At 38.7% G+C, this 24,311-nt stretch overlaps 1 protein-coding gene across 4 annotated transcripts in view; it reads right to left on the reverse strand.

Moving 5' to 3' along the window:
* LOC144306243 (cadherin-8) overlaps positions 1-24,311 on the reverse strand; it is a 358,000-nt gene that overhangs the window by 164,915 nt on the left and 168,774 nt on the right. The gene's annotated exons all lie outside the window — the stretch shown is intronic.

The following is a 24,311-nucleotide window of genomic DNA, read 5'->3' on the forward strand; positions in this document are numbered from 1 at the left end:
CACAAAAATGTTCGTGTTTTTTTTTCTTTTGCAGTATTTTCAGGGTTTCATCCATCTGCTGCTTTATGTGTTTCACCAGCAATTTATTATTCTTGTTAAAGACTCAAAATTTGGATACATACTTTTGAAGTTATTTTTTAAAAAAAATTCTATTTAGCCCTCTCCCTACTCTCACATCTCTTTATGGATAAATTTTGCTAACATTTGGATGGGTACATTTCCAAAGCCATTACGGGGACATGCACACAAAGGTACATATGAACATTTAACCACAGACGTGGCCATGATATAGGCACTGCTCTACGACTCTCTTTTATCACAGAATGGAAATCTTTGAGATTTTTTTTTTTTTTTTTGGTCAGCATGTAGACATCCAACCCGTGACTTCACACGGCTGTAGAATGTTCATTTGTGAATACGCTATCAGTAACTTAAGCTTTCCCATAACAATGGATATTGCAGTTATTTCAGTTTTCCCATTTCAAAGAACAACGTGATATTTTACAGCGATTATTTTTTCTGTGTCCTGCAGTTTTACTTAACTCTTTCTCATAACATGCACCTCCCACCACCGTATTGCCCATAACAAGAAGTACGGTGACCAGCCAAAAAAATTCCTGTTAAATGAATGTGTGTTACATCTCTGGCCCAAATTAAAGAAAACTGTCTGGGTTGAAGATAAATCCCCCCTCACTGATAACCTCAGGGACATCAGAGTTGTTCATTTCAAATTGTAGATGAGCCACTCCCTTGGCCATTTCTGAAGCAATGCTGGTATCCCGGTTGGGGTTTCTTTTGTTCTGGTTTTGTTTTACTGTGATGCTCTAATTAAATCATCTGTCTGTAAAAGGTTTGCAAGGAGTTCAAGTCCCTGAATCACTTAAGTAGCAGGCGGGGCACAAGGGTTCCCGGAGAAATCTAATCCACCCAGACAGTGGGCAGGCTCCAGGAAGAGCTGAGTTCCGATGTCCTTTATTACACCTTGACACCACTTTTACATCTGAGATTCTCATTCTGGGAGCAATAACCAGATAACCCTGCTTGTTAGGAAATATCGATGGTAACATAATATCTTTCAGTCAAATGGCTTGTTTCAGTACTTGATCATATCAAAATATGACTCAACAGACCATACTTATAGGACTCTAAACAAAAACAGAGTTAAGAGAAAACAAAAAATATAATAATCATCCAGACCTAAAGTCCTGTGAGGGAAAACAAACATGAGCAAAAACCAACAATAACAACAAAACCTCGTCATTAGCACGATGAAATGCCAATAGGGCTACTCTGCTATGGATATGTATTGCATAACTCAGAGCATCCTCATTATGGGCCCAATTCAACGAGGATTTGAAAATTGTTTTACTCCTGTGATATTTACAGGAGTGTTTGTAAAGTTTAGGCACCATCACATTCCAAGGTCATCATGAATTAAAGCCATCCATTGGACCTTGGAATTTGGCACATAACATCTAATAATCAGAGGAAACTGATATAATCCCCCAAGGAGTGTAGCAGTTTTGTTTTGTTTTGTTTTCAAATAAGCAGATGGGTTGAAGTCTACACATGAGTCCTTTCAGGTTATTTCAGAGGAAGAATTTTTACAATTTCCTCAGACCCAAGAAAGTGTGATATGCATTATTCTCATCATTAAAAAAAAAATGTACTGTGAGAGGATTAGGTTAAAAAAAAAGCAAAAAACAAAAACCTGTGATGTCTCTCAGACAACTTGGAATTAAAACAGCTCTGAGGCTCAGTTACAATAGCATATCAGGGTTTAATGACTATGACTTATATCAAAATATGAGAGCAGCATTATGATGGACTTGATTAAATGGGACAAGAACAGCTCCACAGGTCTCATTACAGAAATGTTTATGCTTTGCATCATCGAGGTCTACAGCTTCCTACTACCTAATATGCAAATCTATTGACAGACTTGAGTCCCCTTATAATGCTGCTTCATATTGAAGTCAAGCAAGTTTGGTTTCTCATGTTATTCTCACACTGACTAGCTTTGTGACCACGAACAAGTTATTAAACTCATCATGACTCAACATCTTGCCCTGCCAAATGGAAACAGTAACCAGGCTTCCACTGTGGATATGCTAAGAGTGTGTGAGATAACTCACGCAAAGTCCTTGGCATACACTAGTTACTCAACGATGCTATTTTCCTTCCCAACCAGAATTCATTTAATGTTTACCTGAACGATAGAGTGCTAAGAATTCTCCAATTTCACCTGCAGATGCACTTTCCAGCCTTTTCCACCTACTCTTGACATGGAAGAGTGACCTTTAAGGGACTGCCTTAATGAATTCTTTCTCTCTCTCTTTCTTTCTTTCCTTCTTTCTTTCTTTCTTTCTTTCTTTCTTTCTTTCTTTCTTTCTTCTTTCTTTGTATACTTATTCATTAGAGAGAGAGAGAGAGCAGGAATAGGGGAAGGGGCAAAGGCAGAGGGAGGGAGAGAATACCAAGCAGACTCCCCCCACCTGAGCAGGGAGCCTGACAAGGAGTTCAATCTCAAGACTCCCAGACCTTGAGCTGAGATGAAATCAAGAGTCGGACACTCAACTGACTGAGCCACCCAGGCACCCGTGAACTCCCTTACTTTCTGTCTCTACATTAGACTCAACCAACATACATTACCCTAGAAGACTGTGAGGATGCAGCAGACTGAGGTTCTGGACTCCCCACAGACCCCAGTCATATGTTAGGCCACCTTATGGTTAGGACCTTCAGATGTTGCTAGAGCAAAACTCTAGTGTCCACTAGCTACCCCAATCCCTTGTTCTCAAGCCTAGAGGTGATGATGGCACTTCTGCTGCTGCTAGCCCTGGGATGCATCTCTATCCATTGATGGTCTCTCTTAATCTGGCCAAGATTTGTCAATGTTTCCTTCATTAAACTCTCCTCAATGATCCTTTTCCTGCCAAGAACCTAAAAAATATAATTAGGATACTGGCTCATTATCCAAAGGCCAAACATGTTTCCAGCCTGTCACTCCTACATAGACATCCACAGTTCAAAGTCTTGAGTGCAATAACACATTCTTGCCCAGAGGACTTCCCTTGGACATGGCAGGGCAGGTATGTGCTTCCCCATCGGTAAAAAGAGAACAGGTATCCAGTTAAGTGAAGTTGCTCATGATGACCCAGCTGGAAAGTTGCACATGGAACTCTTCACACTTTCTCTTTTCTTACACAACACTGGGCGTGGGTTTTCTGATTTCTAAGGGAAGCAAGGAGTCTCTCCAAGTTGTCTTTAGGGCACGTGGCGCACTTCATTGGCTTCAGCACAAACTGTATAATGAACAGCTCTTGCTTCCTGAGCTGCCTCTAGTCTCAACCTTACAACTAGCAATGAATGACTCATTAGAAAATTCAAGTAAGAATTTCTGGAACATTTTCCCAGCTACCTTATAGCCATAAAAGCAGGCTAGAAAAAACCTCAAGTGCCCTTGGCCCTCCCATTGGGAGGGCATATGTATACATATGCCTCATGTTAGGGCATATGTATACATGCCACTAAAGTATTTTTTAAAATTCCTGTTCAAAGGCAGATCATTTCACCTGCGTAGATGGTGCATGTTAGGGCATATGTATACATGCCACTCCTCATGTTAGGAGCATATGTATACATGCCACTAAAGTATTTTTTAAAATTCCTGTTCAAAGGCAGATCATTTCACCTGCGTAGATGGTGCAATACGATGATAAACTCCTGATACTGAAACTTAAAATTTCCTTAAAAGTTGCCTCTATTTCTTCCCTGAATTATTTGCTTTGGCTCACATGTTCTCCCATGCTTTAGGCTGTTTATTTTATAGAAAAAAAGAAAGAACTTCCTTACTTTAAAAGTATTGTTTGCTATCAAATACCACCTCGCACAGAGCAGAGCAGAAGATACTGTGTTATTCTTCCTCTCGGATTCGAGAAGTCAAAAATTTTGACCTATGTAAAAAGTTACTGAAATCCTCAGTTAAATAGCATTTTTTATCCATTTCCAACTTTCATTTTAAAACAGCAGACAGGAGATGCCTACACCCTTTCTGCTAAAATGAACCAAGTTAAAACACCTTCGATGGTGCGGATTTTAAACAACTTCCCACTCCTCAAGACAAGAATTGTCTCCGTCTTTTTTCACCAAAGTGGTGAAGCAAAATTAACACTCATGTCTTCCCACATGATCATAGTTACACATTTTCAATGCCCAGTAATGTTCTTGGAAGCTTAAATATTATGTTTAAACTTCCATTATATCAGCTTGGCAACAAATTAGAGTTTTCAATTTTATGGCAAGCAGTATGACAAAATGCTTTCTTCTGGGGCAGTCAGTGAAACTCTCTGATGTAGGCATTTGATAAATAGCCTCACAAAAAAAGAAAATCAGCTTAGCTGATTAAACATGGTAATAATGTCAGGATTGACTTGGAGTTGATACAATTAAAAAATATTACATCTTTTGTCTTTGACGTTTATAAATTTCCAACTCAGTAACGGTCCTAGTATTTATACTTAGATCCTCTCCGAGTTACCCTTGGATAAATCATGGGGCATCCTTGGGACAAGGTTTTTTTCCTTGAAAATAGGAGCCCCTAAAGTGTAAAAGAGAATCAAAGCAAAGCAAAACAAAAACATAGTTGGTGTTTAGGAGGATGAGCCTATTCTGCTGGCTTCTCAATACCGTTAACGGTAAATTCAGAAAGGGGAACATAAGCAGTCATATTTTAGAAGAGTTTCCCTGGAACTTCATTTTGAAAATCTAATCTAATCAGAAATTTCATGAAAATGAATGAAAACAAATCATTCTCCATGAATTTAATTCAATGGGGGATTTTGAACTTGTCCGTGGAGAGTGGGGTGGGAGTGTGTAAGTTGGGAGGTGAACCCCAGTAGGATAACTAAGGAGGGAAAGAGGGAATTGACTGGTCCTGTAAATGGCATTCATTAACCTACTGTGAGTAGACTCTCCTGTATTTAAAAGACATGCTTTTACCTTAACTTTATTCAATCAAATGGAGATTTCCCTGTTGCAGTAGTTTAAAATTTTAAGTCCTAGGCTGGCCTTAAGGTCTTCCTACGTGCTAAACAGCTGTTCCTTCTGTCTCATTATCCAGGGAGTACTTCTGATTAGAATCCAGTTTCAGTCGTCTCAAAAATTTAAAACTTGTAGGTGTGTGTGTGTGTGTGTGTGTGTGTGTTTACCATTGTCTTTGGTGTTATCATTTGAGAAGCATTTTGTATCCGTCATGAAGACTTCTTTTTATAATTTCTGTGATATCACCAGATTGAGAGGCTTCACGAGAAAGGCAAGGAGCTGCTGATTAACTCCTTTGTCATTTTGAAGGCTGATTACTGTAATTCACTCTTTGCGGGTCTCCCAGATTGTGCTGTTCAAAGATTGCAGTTGATATAAAGTGCTGTGCTAGACTCCGCTTTTGAATAAGACTTGTTGAACACATTATCCTAGTTATGAAACCACTAGCTTTGTCATTCCCCAAAACTCTTGCCAATTCAATGTGCAATTATCATTTTACTATCTGCGGAAAAAAAAAAAAAGCCTCTCATTTATGAGATTAAATGATACAAATTCACCCAGGATAAATTCCTTTTCGGCACCATATATTGTACCCACAATTTCTGCTAACCATGAGATTGGTACTATATGCTACCATGAATGAGGGGTAAAGAATATATTACCAGAAATGCCCAACTTATCCCTAAATAATAGCTTCAGTAGAGTAACTGCAATAATGTCCAACTTGCACAGATATATCACAAAGGAGAAAGCAAATCGTCAGAAAACTCTTTAGCCTCTCTAGGGTTCAAAAATGTGCATCTCCCTTCCTTTGTGACTATAGCTTATGAGAGGTGATGATAGATAGATGGATGACAGATAGGTAAATAGAAAGACAGACATACAAACAATGGTCTGGATTTGGAAAAACGAGATTTCTCATATATCTCTCATGCTTTTGTAAAATATTACAATGTGATTATAAAGCTGGTGAGTTAAATGTACCAGGAACCAATCAGCTTATTTATACACCTTGATTTAGTATTTTTGAAACTAAGAACTTATTCTAAGGAAATTATAAATTTTCCTTTCTCCAGATACCTCAGATTTTTAGAGTAAGATGTTCCCTTTTTTGTATGATATTTTGAAAAAGCCAAGCAATTTAAACATGCAACAGTTGGGAAATATTAAATTAGTGTGAAGGTTACAGAGATCAAAGGCATACAATGTTAAGCAGATGTTAAAAACTGTGCTATATAAATTCTGTAGCAACATAAAATGTTTATAACAATCCTTAAATTTGAAAAATAACATGAAATTATCATTCTATATTGTAATGTGCTTATAAAAATTTGGCAAAGAATATAAACAAAGATGACATGACATGTTTTTGTAAAGGAGTTGAAGGTTGCCCCCTCCCTCATATTTTTCAGCACTTTGTTATGGAAAGCATAGGACTGTATGTTTTAGAACATGAACTCTGAGGTTATGCAGATGAGAATTTATTTTGATCTGAGATTATCAGTCACGTGATCTTGGGTAAATCACTGAAACTTTCTGAGGCTTACCAACATTATATGTAAAATGTTATTAACTGCCAAACAACAGTTTAAAGTCAATATTATTATGTGAAAAGTAAAAAGCCAGATGTCTTTCTTTATATTTATATATATATATATAGCTATAAATACAGATGATACTCTCACAGAGATATATGTAAATATATATTTTATATTTATTTTACATATATTTACAAATATGTATACTTACAGATGTATATATGTAATTTTGCATTTATATTTTATAAGTATATACATATAAACGGGTATGTAAGTAAAATTTAGTTGTTAATTTAGTGGTAATAATTAAAAGAAACTCACCTTATTTTAAAAATTAGAAACACAATGATATTCAGCGATGCTACAAAGTACGAACATCCCTCATCAACTTCAAAATAATAGTAGCCCCACAGTGATTTCCAGGTGATAGACGAAATTTAGTTTTTGTATTCAAATCTCTGTACAATTTGTACACAAATTCATTCTTTTACTACAACATTCTGCATAGCATATGCCCTTGAATCCCTGGATACTTACCTTTCTTCAGATTCTTCCACAGACTGTAGCGCCTTCCCTACTCTGTGTGGATCATGCAATCTAGACCATCCTTGCCTTTTCCTGGACCTCTTAAAATCCCACCCATCCCTTCAGGCCCAGCTCTGATGTTTTAGAAGCTAATAAGCCTTCCCAGGTAGAAATAATTACTCTCTCCCTTTTGAGCTTTTCACCTTTGCTAGCCACTTTCGCACAGCATTTACTTTCATGTTTCTTCATTTCATCACTTCCCCCATGATTTCAACCTGTTCTGATAGCAAATCACTGTAGACAGGAACCATGCCTCATTCTTTCTCACATGCGCAGAACTAATCTTCGCACATAGTATGAACAAAAGTAGTACAGAAGAAAACAATACAAAGGGGAAAAGAGAAGGTAGATGGGAGTGAAGAGGGAGGAAGAAAGACAAATTAAAATGGTAATTGGGGGCTTTTCTAGTTGTTTTGGGGGCTTAGCACCGTACTATGGAAGAACTCAGTGTTAATAATCGTCATGTCTCGGGGACCAGAGGCATTTAGGTATGTTAAAAGGTAGTAGAGGAAAGAAAGGTATCCAGATCAGCAAGAAAGAAGTCAAACTTTCACTGTTTGCAGACAACATGATACTGTATGCAGAAAATCCAAAAGACCAAAAAATTGTTAAACCCAATTCATGAATTCAGCAAAGTTGCAGGATATAAAATCAATATGCAGAAATTTGTTGCATTTCCATACAGCAACAATGAAGCAGCAGAAAAAGAAATAAAGGAATTGATCCCATTCGCAACTGCACCAAAACCAGTAAGATACCTAGGAGTAAACCTAACCAAAGAGGTAAAAGTTCTGTACTCTGAAAACCATAAAACACTTATGAAAGAAATTGAAGAGGACATAGAGAAGTGGTAAGCATTCCATGCTCATGGGTTGCAAGACCAAATACTATTAAAATGTCTATATTATCTAAAGCAATATGTACTTTTAATGCAATCCCTATCAAAATACCACCAGCATTTTGCAGAGCTAAAAGACCCCAAATAGCCAAAGCAATTCTGAAGAAGAAAAACAAAACTAGAGATTTCAAGCTATATTACAAAGCGTAGTCATCAAGACATTATGGTACTGGCACAAAAACAGACACTGATCAATGGAACAGAATAGAGAACTGAGAATTGGACCCACAACTGTTTAGTCAACTAATCTTCAACAAAGCAGGAAAGAATATCCAATGGAAAATGACAGTCTCTTCAACAATTGGTGTTGGGAAAACTAGACCAGTTTGTTACATATGCATTAAAATAAATTAAAAATGGGTAAAAGACCTAAATGTGAGACAGGAATCCATCAAAATCCTAGAGGAGAACACAGGCAGAAACCTCTTTGACCTCAGCCACAGCAACTTCTTACTAAACATATCACTGTAGGGTAGGAAAACAAAAGCAAAAATGAACTATTGGGACTTCATCAAAATAAAAAGCTTCTGCACAGTGAAGGAAACAGCAGAACTAAAATTGAGAGAAGATATTTGCAAATGACATATCTGATAAAGAGTTAGTATCCAAAATCTATAAAGAACTTATCAAATATCAAACTTAATACTCAAAAATCAAATAATTCAATTAAGAAATGGGAAGAAGCCACGAACAGACACTTTTCCAAAGAAGACAGCCAGATGGCCAACAGACACATGAAAAGATGCTCAACATCATTCACTATCAAGGAAATACAAACCAAAACCACAATGAGATACCACCTCACACCTGTCAGAATGGCTAAAATTAACACACAAGAAACAAGTGTTGGCAAAGATGTGGAGAAAGGGGAACCCTCTTGCACTGCTGGTGGGAATGCGAACTGGTGCAGCCACTCTGGAGGCTTCTCAAAAAGTTAAAAATAGAACTGCCCTCTGATCCAGCAATTCCACTACTACGCATTTACCCAAAAGATACAAAAAAAAAAAAAAAACAGATTCAAAGGGGCACATACACCTCGAAGTATATAGCAGCATTATCAACAATAGCCAAACTATGGAGAGAGCCCAAAAGTCCATCAACTGATGAATGGATAAAGAGGACGTGGAATGGAAGAATGTTCCTTTACCCACCAAAAATAATGAAATCTTGCCATTTGCACTGACGTAGATGGAGCTAGAGTGTATTATGGTAAGTGAAATAAATAAGTCAGAGAAAGAAAAATGCATATGATCTCACTTATATGTGGAATTGAAGAAAGAAAAGAGATGAATTTATGGGAATAGGGAAAAGAAAAAAAAGAGAGAGAGAGAGAGGGAAACAAACCATAAGAGACTCTTAAAGATAGAGAACAAACTGAGGGTTGATGAAGAAAGGTAGGTGGGGATGGGTTAGGTGAGTCATGCGTATTAAGGAGGGCACTTGTGATGAGCACTGGGTGTTGTATGTTAAGTAATGAATCCCTGAATTCTACCCCAGAAACCACTATTGCACTGTATGTTAAAATTTTAATTTTAATTTTAATTTAATTTTGAATTTGAATTAAAAAAATTACCAAATATTAAAATTTAAATTTAAAATTTAAATTAAAAAAAAAGGCCAAATATAAGGTAGCAGAGCCACTAAGTGGGGAAAAGGTGTCAAGATTCGAACTTAAGTCTTGCTGCCTACAAAGCTCAGGGGCTACTCCATACCATCTCAAGGGTCATGATCAGTGTGCCAAGAGCATGGGCACAACACTTGAGTGAAGGCCGGTGAGGAGAGTGTGTTCTTCAGATTAAAGAACGTAGGGGTTCTCACTGTTTCTCTAGATGTTTTATCCATTTCATAATTGACATTTATATCTATGAAATGTCTCGGTATATGTTTGTGGTGCAGTGTTCTACTACTTCAGAAATTCCCAGGATTACTCAGAAAAAGGGGTGATACTTATGAACTATGTATCCTAGTAACATTTCATGAATCGAGGGTGAATTCACGAGACAATTGCTTGGATCTACATGCTTCTAGCAATGATGTTCTAGTCATACTTGTTATTTCTGAAACTGCATTATTATTTATTTCTCTTGGCATACACACACATATGTGTCTGTCTATCTATCTATCTATCTATCTATCTATCTATCTATCATCTACGGGGGGGGGAGAGAAATGACATCTGATTTTTCCTAAAATAATTCAAAGGAAAACAGCTGAAAATCTATTGTCACATGAATATTGGGGATTCCGAATGTAGTTCAGCAATGAAAATGGATTTACGCCAGGTCACACAGACTGTGGCTGAACAGAGACCCACATCTCGGCCTCTAGAATCTTAGTTATGATGTGTTAATAAAGTCATATACCATCCTTCTGCCAAAAAAAAAATCTCTACAAAGTACTTAGTGAGACATTTGTCTAATAATCTTCTCCTATGCTATTACAGCATCTTAACATGAATCTGTTTGACAGACATGACTTCTTCACATAGATTTTATATATTAACCTCTGGTTGACCTTCCCCATTTGTGTTTGAAAACTATTTCTAGAGAACAGCAAGCTTGAAAGCTTTAAATCAGAACACGGAGGATTATTCAAGTGTCTCGATGTGTACAAATTGCGTCCTTATACGTGAATTTCCTGTCTTGTAGAGCAGTATGTTCTTTGACTAAATAACTATCACTTAATTACCCCACTGTGTGGATCGCGGTCACATCTATACCCATTTCCTTATGGAAGAGCATATAAAATAGCTGTGAGTGAATTAACACTGCTATCCTGTCTCTATATTTTACATGCACTGTGCAGAGTGACTGGAGGGTATGGACTGTCCCTTCTGTTGCTCCTGGATCCTCCTATTAAATAATTCTGCACAGGCCACCACTTACAGCATCAACACATGGCTAGCCAATAAATGATGCTACTCGAATTGCCAATTCTGAGTTACACTGAAATGCTTGCAATTATTCCTATTCAGAATTAAGGTGAAATTTCTTTTCCCCTAAACGAAAACACTTCCAGGGATTCCTCAATCAAGTGGAATTATTTCTGTGAAGAGCATGATGGCACTATTCTTTCCTTAAGCCATAATTCCAATAACTAATTATACGCATAATAAGTATGGGTGGTTTTAAAAAGCAAAGTAAAAGTCGCTAAAAAAAAAAAAAATGGATGCTTTCTCCTAGCAATTGAGAACTTAAGCAGATGAGAATGACAGGACAGGGTTGTGGGGCGAATGAAGCACAGGCTTTACAGTTGCCTCCTAGGAAATGGAGCGAGGACTGAGACCTGAGTCTAAATAAAGTGATGCAACTCTTCAACCCAGAACCTCTATCTCTTCATCTGTAAAACAGAAAGAGTAACCCCTGGGGGGCTCCCGGGGGGCTCAGCGGTTCAGCCTCTGCCTCTGGCTCAGAGTGTGACCCCAGGGTCCTTGTAGGAGTCCCCATCGGGCTCCCTGCGGGGAACCTGCTTCTCCCTCCGCCTGTGTCTCCTCCTCCCTCTGTGTCTCTCATGAATAAGTGCACTAGAAATAGTAACGCCTAACAGACATTATACGTAATAACATCTAACACTGTTCACAGACACTCAAAACAAAATTTAATTGAGTTGATATGATCCTCAAGGTCCTGATTCGGCTCATGCTCCATTGGAACTTGTGACCTCAGACCTCAGTCAGATCCAGCTGTCACATGGAACAAGGCCTGGCAATGGAGACCCGCAGGACCGGGCATTGTTAGAGCTCAGGATTTGATCTCAGACCATGGGGTTGATTTCTGGCCACTTCACTTCCAAGCACGGCAAGTAACTGGAGCGACTTCTTAACATCTTTGAGCTCCTTAACATCCAGAGAGCTCAAATGTGATGATGTATTACATCATCACATATGAGATGTAATATCTCCTCTGTTACATCTATTATATGTAAATAAATGCTTACCCCATGGTTTTTTGTTGGTGGTGTTTTATTTCCTTAAGATGATTATTGCTGATGGCAAATATTTGGCCAATAATAAAACAGTAATTAGCTGATCACTACCGCTACCCCTACTAGAACTACCAGTAATACCACACTGTGGCTGGATGAGTATGAGGATCACTCATAATAAAAATGGCAACGCTTCATATCCCAGTGAGCCCTCTCTGCGCTGGACCCTCCACAGGCACACCGGTGAGGCACAGACACGGGCCTAGTGCAGTGCCTGGCAAAGCAGGCGCACCCGCCGGCACAGCGATCACATCACCATCATCACTTCATCTTAACGCTTCGCGACCGTCCTGTTAGGTGACTTACAGTCGCCACTAAAACATGAAGAAACACGAACTTTTGCGGTCTTGGTTAAATTATGTATATTCTGTGAGTTTCAACATGGTTGAGACGGTGATAGACCTCCTGCTGCTCTCAGCACTCCCCGGTATGCCAACCTGTCTCCCCCGCACTTTGGAGGTTCTAGACCACTGAGAGTCATCTGCTTGGTAAGCCTGCCTGTTGGCTTCAGGTGATACTTAGGGTTGTTCCTCTTTTCATGATCGCTAACTCAGAGATGCTAAACCAACTCCGTGATCCCCCTCAGGGGATTTCCAGTGACCCGTTAACCCTGATTTGAGGGATCTATACAATTACAGACAGTAAGACTGGCCTGTCGCGAATACTTCCCAATTAACTAAATCCTCACACGCACATTCTTAGACAAATTTCTCATTCATAAACCATGCCTTTGCCCCGCGAGGTCACTGCATGTTCACAACAAATGGACGATTTCTAGGTAGGACTAAGGTTCCTACACATAAAATCAGAACCCAAGACTTCAGGAACATGGGCCAACAATTTGCTTCCATTGCTTTAACACAGGTCAGAGGAGCACAGCAACTTCACCTTTGATCACAAAGGGTGGGTCTTCCTTTAATCATGGTGGCTGCCACAATGGGCAAAAAATGTGCTGAGAACTTGCCTCAGTTCCCTTTAAAGTAAGAATCAGGAACCAGATTGGGCTTCAAAGAAATATTCTAGGGCTTCCTACCACTGTCGCGCGTCTGCTACATTTCCCTTGTCAGCCAAAGGCTCCTTTGAAACACTGAGATGTACAGAGTGAAAAGTGTTCAAGTACCTAGAGGAGTCACATCTGAGAATCACTGAAAATTCTGACAACTGGATTTGTTTAAAATCATTGGAGGGGCACAGATCTCACAACTAACCCTGGATAATCTTCCCACCATTCCTTCTGTGCCTTTCAATCCGAGATTCTCTTTGACCTCTTTGTTGCATTCTGCAAGGTCTGCTTTTGAAATCCTCCCACATCCTTCTTTGGGGATGCGAGCTCTTTCTTCCCAGCGGAGTGACTTCTCTCTCTGCCTTCACATTCTCTCTCAAAATAGAATTCTCCTCCTCCTCCTCCCCTCCAGCGTCTTCTCGAAAAACACTGCTGTGTGATTCTCTCTTAATCAGATCAGCGTCTGTGCAAGAAGCACCATCAGCTCCCTTCCATGGGCATAATACCTTTTCACCCTTGTTTATTATAAGGGGCTTTGTTATTTTTATTTTGAAATTTTCCCCACCCCCCAAAAAAAATTTTTCCCCACCCAAAATGATTTGTACTCATGCAGTCAACACCTTTCGGCTCCCATTCATGGACCTAAGAAGGCAGGTGGCACAAAATGCCCTGGGCTCTATTCTGCACAGAAAAGGGAGAAGAAGTCATAGGACAAAATAACAGACAAGGAATAAATCTGTCATTGCACAAATGTTTCTCCAGGACCTAATATATATCAAATACTGTTTCAGGTACTATGGATACCGCGGAGAAGACAGATAAGCAGGCTGACTTCACAATTCTTGCATTCCAAGTATAAAGGCTGGGGAACGTATTGCAATGTGCAGAGCTGCGCAAGGCAGGGCAACCAGGCTCACAACCCCATGGCTTTCGGGGCCCCAGTCTTTTAATTTGTAAGGCTGGGACAATAAAATTTGTCTTATAGGAAAGAAACCGAAACCGACAGATGTCACCCGCAGGAGCTATTACCAGTGGTCCTCATATACATAGGCCGTATTTTAACTATGATTACCCAGAACATTTGTCGAGTATTGAAATCCACGTATGATTATCGCCTATCACAGAAAGGCAAGCGCAGGGGAATGGATCTCTGCGTCCCTCCAGGACAGACATAATTAGACTTGCATTAACAGGAGGCTGTCTGACCTCCCCAGGAGGCAAGCCAGAGGCAAAACCAGTCAGAACAGCAAGTGAGGTAGATGTTCTAGTTAGCAGAGTTACCACACGGAGGGTTAGTAAGAGCAGGTTTTTATGGATCTATTGTTCCCTTCATGACAGTTGTCACAATACATCAGAACTGTTTCTCCAAATACATTAAGTGGCTCACGATTTTTATTCTCTATATTAAAATTAAAAAAAAAAAAAGCTAACAAATAAGTACGTCTTCTTTTTCCTGCTCTAGTCTTAACTGTTACATGACACTCCCTCTCCTTCCCTTCCTGGTTATCAATCACTTCTTGTTCTCCATTTCTTCCTCCTTGTGGCTGTATGTATTCCCTTTAATGACTTTGCTCCAACAAATCTAAGTGAAGATACATAGCATGGGAACACATATTTGGTATGAATGCATAAACGAATGGTGAAGTTCCACCTTCTCAACATCTCCATTTCCCACAGTTCGATTCCATTGGCACCCAGTGATGACCTCCTATGTGCCAAGCAGAAGGCTTGGTGAAAGGGCCTGCGCTGAGATTCTCTAAAGATGTACCCACAGTAGGTGAAAGGTGGCTTCTTTCAAACTCTCAATCTGTTGCTTATGGTAAGTTAAGTAGGAAACACATTTATATGTTTATGTTTTTAATCTTCCAAAAATACAAAGAACGCAAGCCACCGATTCTGAGAAATTTGCCATCGCAACTTGCATGGTGCCATTTTATGCAGTGTTATACTGAATGAAATACCACCTCTAGAAGTAACCTCTGAGTGTGCATCAGTGCAATGTATTTAAGAGAAACCACATGATTCAAAAAAGCTTTTTGGACTAGGACACAGGAATAAATTTGTCTTCAAATCTGACATTTATGTTTAGGTGATTTTGAATAATATTTCACAAGCTTCACTAGATTCACATATGCAAATGATATGTTATTAGGAAGAAATTCTAGGGGTCCATTTCTGGTGTGGGTGATATTAATATCCAAAGAAGCCTCATGTGGGAAAATCAGGAAGATGATAAATAAAGTCAACCTTTCATTTTTCCTGAATGGTCTTCCATACTTACGCTAACTCTGAAAAAAAAAAAAAAATCCAAATTTAACTCTAATTTCTTCGCATGCCCACAGCAGGGCAAGAGTAAAGAAGCCATGCCACCAAACTCCCAGGCCCTTAATTCCTCATCTTTGCAAAACCTTGGATAATGTCATTCAAATCAATGGCCATTGAGAGAGCACCTCTGGGACGCCCGGGTTGCTCAGTGGTTAAGCGCCTGCCTTCAGCTCAGGGTGTGATCCCAGGGACCCAGGATCGAGTCCCATATGGGGCTCCCGGCATGAAGCCTGCTTCTCCCTCTGCCTGTGTCTCTGCCTCTTTCTCTCGGTTTCTCATGAATAAATAAATAAAATCTTTTTAAAAACAGAGAGAGAGAGAGAGAGAGAGAGAGAGAGAGAACCTCTAAGGAAATAGGAACTGTCCTAAGGTTTGGAGACACAAAGATAAAGGAGAGGTACAGTTCTCTGCACTGGAATAGTTCCTAATCCAAAAGATGAGGCCGGCGTAAGCAAATGGCTATAAAATGCAAATTCATCCTCTCCCATTCTAAACCCTGCTATCCTTTTATGAATTCCTCTATCATAACACTCATCGCACCAAATTTTTTTCAATGTGTTTTTTGTTCTTATTTGAACATCTAACTAGCCTGTCCCTCTGTCAATTTTTACTGAGGCTTTAAGAATCTTCTTTTGTGTAAAAGTATTCCTGCTCTAATCTTTTTTCATTCCAAAATATATTCAATGAATTCCTTGTTTAATCCCCTGAACACTTTGATAAATACCATAAGACCAGATGGAAGTCATTTCCAGCACAATGTTATGTCCCAGGTACACGTGATATGTAGCATGACCATGGGGAAGTCACTTCCTCTCTTTGACCCCCTCTTATAGAAGCGTTTTTGTGATATCTCCATTCAAACGTCACATTATCAGCGAGGCTTCCCTGTCCAGCTTTACAAAATAATCACCATGCTTGGCTGGCATGCCCCTTCTTCCTTATCTGGCTATCAAAGTCTCTGCCCACATGCCAGCCAGTGGGAGCAGACGATAAACAAATGGTCTTGTCTTGTCCACTGATGTCCACCCAGCCCTACAACGGTACCTGACAAGTAGAAGTCTCTCAATACACTTTAATATTTTTCAATAAGTCAATGCATGAATGATTTTTTCCCCATGTGAACTTGTGAGGAATCCTATTTAAAAGTAAATACATACAAGTAAATGACTATCTGAAGACCTTTTTCTGAAGATGTACGGGGGCCTAGTTAGAGCTGATTTTCTCCACTTCTTCCTTTCTGTGGTGGAAAATTCTGCCCACAGAATGCTCAAAAGCCAGAGCAGTACAGTTCTACTTAACAGGGAGCTGCACGGTGTAATTAATTTATGCCTATGAAACATTCTGAATACCTTAGGATCAAATTACTGTTGTGCTTATGCTCCCTCTTACATAAATATTTGCACACGTAAAAATTCAGCACCCTGACATTTATTGTAATGGTTGCAGAGAAGAGTGAGACAAATTGACTCAGAGACAGGTGTTGACAGTCAGCACGAAGGAAGACAGTCCTTTGTCAATGCAGCAACCACGAGCGATGGAAAAAACATGCAGAAACCAGGATGTCACATAAATGGAGTGGAAACTGGCTCAGAAGATGCCATTTCTCCATCAGTTTCTCGGGGATTTGAACATACACCTGGGCCTCTTGGCCCTGCATTCTAGGGCTGCTCCGCCAAGATAATAGGGAGGGGCTGTGTGTGTGTGTGTGTGTGTATTAAACACAAACAGACCTCACTTTACCACCCAAATTCATTCTCAAATCAATGGCCTACATTACCAAAAAACTTTAGTTGGTGTGACACGATATTGATAAATTCAAGATCCAAGGGGGCGGTAGTTGGGTTAATGCACTTTAAGAAAAAATCTAGCTATGTCAGGTAAGACAACTCAACGAGTTCAATGGAAATTGTATTCTGTGCACACTACAGATGTCTCCATCTGAATCTTGTAAGAGCTCTAAACGTAGCTACACTCATCCATCCTCCTTGAGACATAAAGAATAGGGTCTCAAGGATATGAAATATCTGTGTGATGATTATAAAGTAGTAAATGTTGGAGATGGGAGTCGAACCTAAATCTGACTCCAAAGTTCACACGCAGGACTTCATACACCATGCTGTCTCCCCTGAAACTCTAAGCCAGACTGTCACCATCTCGAATCTCTTTTTCTCAGAAACACAGTGACCTTTGAGAGGCTTAGCTTTGTTATAAATAAATGTTTATACGTAACACAGCCTTTGTTTGTCTCTTGGCTTTCTTTCAGCATATTTTTCAGTTACTTTAGATGACAGCCTTCAATAGCTATCTTCCAGAGTGTAGGAGGCACGTTACTTTAGAGTTCATATGAAATGTAAATAAGACAAATGCTGTTTTTAAATGTGTTTTCCCCCATTATCTATTTTTAAATGTGATAGAAAGTGATGTCATCTCAGAATAGATTCCGTTGTGACAATTCTAATGTTTTATTACTGCAGTTTGGCGTACCTCGTGGACAGAAAATAGAACACGGTGGTGAGTGAGGTTGCTTCCCTCTGTCTACCACAGACTAACTATAGATATGTACACACAGTAAGAAAAGCACACAACCAGTACCACACTTCTAAATATCTTCTTGATACCCGATTATTAACAAATCCTTGTTACCTCAAAAGGGAAAAACATTTTCAAAATAGGACTTTGTGAAGTTATTAGAAGGTGGTTACTAAGATTGCTACTTTGATTGGAGTTATCTAAACACAAATGATTTAACTAAAGTTTTAGAGAGAGTTCCTTGAAGAACTTGCAAGTTCCTGTAAGTTCCTATTAGAACACTATGGGGCTACTTGTTTGTTTGAGCCCATCTTTGTAAAAATGAGGAACTGAGGGCCAGTGAGGTCTGATCCCAACTCTTTCACTGCTAAACATCCTACCTCTATTATCCAAGGTCTAGTACATAGTGTTTTCTATTATTACTATTTGTGTCTGGGGTTGCTGATTTATACTCTGCTGAGAATGAGAGCAAGGGAATCTAATTTGCATTTTTGCTTCATCATGTAAATATAGTCATTATTATTATTTCCATTTATAGCCCTTGAATGTATTTGTTATTAAATAGCACAATTAGGCAACTTCAATTCCTGTCTTTAAGAGATCCACAGGTGTCAGAGTGCAAAGGTAGCTGTTAAAGTAGATAATACCACAGCAACGTTATTAAAGTTAATGGGATGGAAAATAAAGTGCCAATAGTACTCTGTCACACACAATAAAATTTTACCGCTCATGGAAGCTACTTTTAAGGAAACCTTCCAGACGTTAAATAAATAAATAAATAAATAAATAAATAAATAAATAAATAATCTAATCATGGCTACACTTACATTTACCAACCAGTTCAACCCTGTTAACCTTATGAACACTAAAATTACTAATTTACTGGATTCCATATTGCTGCTCCTTGTGGTCATATAAAACAGCCTGGCTTATAATAAAAGAATCACATATAAGATTTTGAATGGGAAATTATACATAATCACAAATTATGAAGTGACTCTAGTATAACTCCTAAACCATTAAAAAAGTTTTATCTTTGCTTTATTTATGTAGCCACATGCTCCTTAGCCGCTGCCTATGAGAACTCAAAACTTGTGTCTTTTTCACTTGATCTAAGCACAGTTAAATTAGGGACATACGAATTTGAAAAATCCATTTGCTCTATAAATATCGACTAAACCTGAAGTAGAAATATCCATTTATTTCCTACTTATAGCCACAAATTTTTTCTGACTGCAAGGGAATAAAGGCCACCACTTATAATCAAAGCTCCTTCTGAATCAGGGCTTTGCCCCAAGTGGAAAGTCCCCCTGATTTTAAAGACTGATTCTCTTGAGACTATCTTTTGCAAGCAACTCTATTTAAGACTCCCTTATCCAATAGTCTAGAACCACCCATAATCATATTCATCTGAACCAATTATTCTCATGATTCAAGAATATTATTTTTTCTACTTTCCTTTCATGAAATTCAGCCCAATCTTTCAAACAACAATAATAAATCAACTATCTCATTCCCTTACATGTTTTTTTCATGACACTTTGGACAATAAATAAGAAAATATCCAATTGATGTATTTATAACATAATTATTTATGTTGACATCTCTCTAGTTGTTCCATAAGCTCCATGAAATCAGGGGCATGTCTACCTCATACATCATTTTGTCCCCGAGAGTGGAGGTGATCAATAAATATTTATTTACTGAATTTAAAATAAATGATAATTTAAAAGGGGCATTAAATTGTTTGTAGTCTCTCTCTCTTATTTTTCCTTCTTTCTTTTTTTTTTCCTGAACACAATGCCTTTTCATCATTCCTCACCCCACCTACCAACCTTAACTCTATTAGGAGATAGATAGCTTAATGTAGCAGAGCTGAGATCAGGCAGATGAGGTCAGGAAATCAGCTCTGACTTTTACAATCTGGGTATCTTCCAGAAATTAATTTGCCTAGAGCTCTCATTTCCTTTATGTAAAGTAAGGATCCTATCATCCACTTCACATGGTTGGTTACTGAGACAACTATGAGAAATGGCATATACTAGATGATCAATAAATGGTACTTACCTTCTGTTTGATTTTCTGAACAGGCTATAATGTCCAGAGTTATGTGCCACTATAATGAGTTAAAGATCACTGTTTCTGGAAGGGGAGACACAAATTATCTAAAAAAGGTACACTGGTGTTGTGGTATATGCTTAGGTAGGACCCATGGGCACACCTTTTGTCCCTGGTCTGTTATCAGCAATGCCATACTGACTTACTTACTGCTATCCTTCCATAAAACACCAGATTGTATATGTGTATATATACTAATATATATACACACTTCTGATATAAGGGCTGTCAAAATGTACTCTTCTTGGATGTTGATTAATCTCTGATATTCTTAGATAAACCATCCTCTACCATAAGATCCATGCAAATGCAGTTTTGTCTTTCTTCACCAAGTTATTATGAACTAGTCCAAATAAAACTCAAAGCTCTATTTCAAAGGACAGAAAGGATATCACCATAGAGATAGAGATTACAACTTAATTCTTTAGGGACATGATACATAGTAAGCTGGGGAAATCCTTGATCCTAGTAGATCTGCTGAGGTTGAATGGATGCCACTGAGAATAAGCATTTGCTTCCGCTTCCACTTAAACCCATCCCAAAGCACCCAGTGTGACAGTAGATGTTACATGTTGTGGAGTCTGTGTGGTTCATAGTCTTTCTGTTCACTACGCACATTCAAAGACCTCGCTTTCTCTAAAAATGCATCCCTCAACCTCCGTTACGGTCAGCACTGGACAGCTCTCTCTGGACTTAAACCGTCCAAAAGTGTAAGTAACATGACATAGCACTACTTTTAATTATCCAAATATATTTAATTGTTCTATGCCATTGAGGTAGAGAGATTATTTTTAGTAATCATAAAACAATTAATCTGACCACAACGCTTACTCAACCTACTTTATCTCCCACAGGAGATTCCAAGCAGGAAAAATAAATGATTGTTAGGTTAGTATATGCAAGCAGCCAGCTGTCATGCTCACCGGGATATTAGGATTTAATCATCAGTGAAACTGGGGAGGGATATGATTTTGTTGGGAATACTATCTATACATATTGAGTAGATTAGAATAATGATCTATTAGATATTTAAAATTAAATTTTGTCATAATTATCAACACAGTGAGGTTTATTTTTTTTAAGATTTTATTTATTTATTCATGAGAGATACGCAGAGAAAGGCAGAGACACAGGCAGAGGGAGAAGCAGGCTCCCTGTGGGAGCCCGATGTGGGACTCGATCCTGGGACTCTGGGATCACAACCTGAGCTGAAGGTAGATGCTCAAACCCTGAGCCACCCAGGAATCTCAACACTGTGAGATTTAAAGTTAAGTACAGGGGCAGCCCGGGTGGCTCAGCGGTTTAGCGTTGCTTCAGCCAAGGCGTGATCCTGGAGACCCGGGATTGAGTCCCACGTTGGGCTCCCTGCATGGGGCCTGCTTCTCCTCTGCCTGTGTCTCTGCCTCTTTCTCTCTCTGTTTCTTATGAATATATAAATAAAATCTTTTAAAAAAATAAAAAAAATAAAGTTAGGTATAGGTGGAATTACACACTTTAATTTATTCATCCATTCATTTGTTCCACAAATATTTATTGTGAGCTATATGTACGAAACACTTTACCTGTCTGATTTTGCCATATCATCAAACCTCAAAAATCCCCATAATCCTCATCTTTAATAATTTATCTTAGAATAGCCACATTACATGATATAGGAATTAAATAAGACAATAAAGACAGCGGGACAAAGTCTGCTGTTGCCTAGAAAATCTTTGTGTCCACTAGTGGCTCTTCTACCTGAAATGTAAGAAATATAAGAAAGGCAACTAACTGTTTTTCTCCGTCCTCTCTTTTGGCCTAAAACAAGCAGATTCACACACTGATATGTTCCTCCCCTCTTTAGTTGCTCCGAATGTGTGTGTATGTGTGCATGTGTGCATGCATTATGTTTGAAAAGAGATGTCTGTCTGCGTGTATCCTTTCCTCCAAAATTATAGAAATCTATGCACTTCACTGTCAAAGAAAGCATAAACTGAAGAAGAGTGCAACAGGAGGTGGATATCCCCCCAGGTGAGAGAATCACTCTGTGGCTCCTGTCCAAATCCTCCTGTCTTCTGGCTTCAGGCCTGACTTCTCCAGGGAGAGCCTGCGTCCTTCCAGGAGACCTAGAAGAGACTCCACGTGTTACGTAAGAAGCCATCCTTGCCCACTGCTCCTTCCCCACTACTGGCCACCCACATCACGGGGAAGCCTGATCTAGGGTGCTCTGGAATTTTATTTTTTTTTAATAATAAATTTATTTTTTATTGGTGTTCAACTTACCAACATACAGAATAACACCCAGTGCTCATCCCGTCAGAAAGCAAGTCAATTGTGTGATGGGTGGAGCTGCCTCAGCCCTTGGCCAGCGCTTAAGAAGAGGTCTTTATCCTCTATGATGTAACTTGCCTAGGTAATTGGTCACATCAGCATTCCTCCTCTCCATAGCACTCCGACCTTGAAGTCAAACATTCAACTACAAATCCAGCAGGGCTTTTAAAATTTTATGTATACTTTTTTTAAAAATTTAAATTCAGTTAATTAACATGTATTGTATTATCACTTTCAGAAATCCAACAGTTTTAATAGAAATGCGACTTGTATTTAATATTGCTGACCTACTTTTCTATCTACCTGCCATTAATGCAAACAAACACTTTGGGTTATTCTAAGTGAAAATGTCCTATCAAAAAAGAAATCAGGGATCCCTGGGTGGCACAGCGGTTTGGCGCCTGCCTTTGGCCCAGGGCACGATCCTGGAGACCCGGGATCGAATCCCACATCGGGCTCCCGGTGCATGGAGCCCGCTTCTCCCACTGCCTATGTCTCTGCCTCTCTCTCTCTGTGTGACTATCAAAAATAAATAAAGAAATAAAAATTAAAAAAAAAAAGAAATCATACTTTGCCTGATTCCATAAAAATAAAAAATAATAATTATTAAAGATATTCTTTTGCAAAGATCAAAAGCAAAGTATGGAATATATGCTTCTTGTGTCCCCCCAATATTATGAATGGCTGGAAAAAGCATTTATATCAGTGTTTTTTAGGACTGGATACTTCGTCCCAAGAGGTGATAGTACCCAACCAAATTCACACAGAATATTAGTGGGGGCTTCCATTTTTAAATTCTAGTCTAAATTTATTTTATACAAAATAACCTCTTAAAAGGAAAACAAAAATAAAACTTCTCATATCACTGAGTAAATGGAAACTATTTCTCAATATGACCCCAATGTCCTTTTTTTTTTTTTTTTTTTCCTGTGACCACTATCCTTTTGATTGTCTCTTGCTGTAAGGCTTTATTTAACTGTTTCCCCCACCTCACACTGATCACTCGTTAAAGTGCCCATTTAAACATGGCCTTTGGGGGGAATCCCTGGGTGGCGCAGTGGTTTGGCGCCTGCCTTTGGCCCAGGGCGAGATCCTGGAGACCCGGGATCGAATCCCACGTTGGGCTCCCGGTGCATGGAGCCTGCTTCTCCCTCTGCCTGTGTCTCTGCCTCACTCTCTCTCTCTCTCTGTGACTATCATAAATAAATAATAAAAAAAATTAAAAAAAATAAATATGGCCTTTGGTGTCATGACCTTTAATAAGGCTCCCTTGTTCTTCTCTTTCTACATGTTTGCTTTGCTGGCATTTCACTCCATCCCTTAACAAAAATTCTGGCATGTGTTCTATGTCACCACATCATGTAAGTTGCCCATATGTATCTCCTTTTAGGATCTATCATATACAACAGTGTGCCCCTGATGCCAAGAACATGACTTGTCAGTGTTGACACTGACTAAATATAATTTTTTATAAGTTTAGCAACTTTTTAAATTTAATTCAATTTCAATTAATTAACATATAGTATATTATTAGTTTCAGAGGTAGAGGTCAGTAGATTCATCAGTTGTATATAATGCCTAGTGCTCATTACATCACCCAGTTACCCCATTCCCTCACCCTCCTCCCCTCCAGAAACCCTATTTGTTTTTTACAATTTAGAGTCTCTTATGGTTTGTCTCTCTCTGATTTCATCTTACTTTATTTATCCCTCCCTTCCTCTGTTATCTGGTTTTGTTTCTTAAATTCCACAGATGAACAAAATCCTATGGCAATTTTCTTCCTCTGACTGACTTATTTCATATTTGGAACCCTCTAGTTCCATCCAGGTCATTTCATATGGTAAGATTTCATTTTTGATGCCTGAGTAATATTCCATTGATTGATGTGAATTACAAAGACATTCTCACTTATCAATGCATATCATAGCATTGTTGGTCTGCCTGAATTTATCTGAATATTTCTTCTCAAAGATCTTCA

Source organism: Canis aureus, chromosome 3 (genome assembly GCF_053574225.1).
Source record: "Canis aureus isolate CA01 chromosome 3, VMU_Caureus_v.1.0, whole genome shotgun sequence".
NCBI lineage: Eukaryota > Metazoa > Chordata > Mammalia > Carnivora > Canidae > Canis > Canis aureus.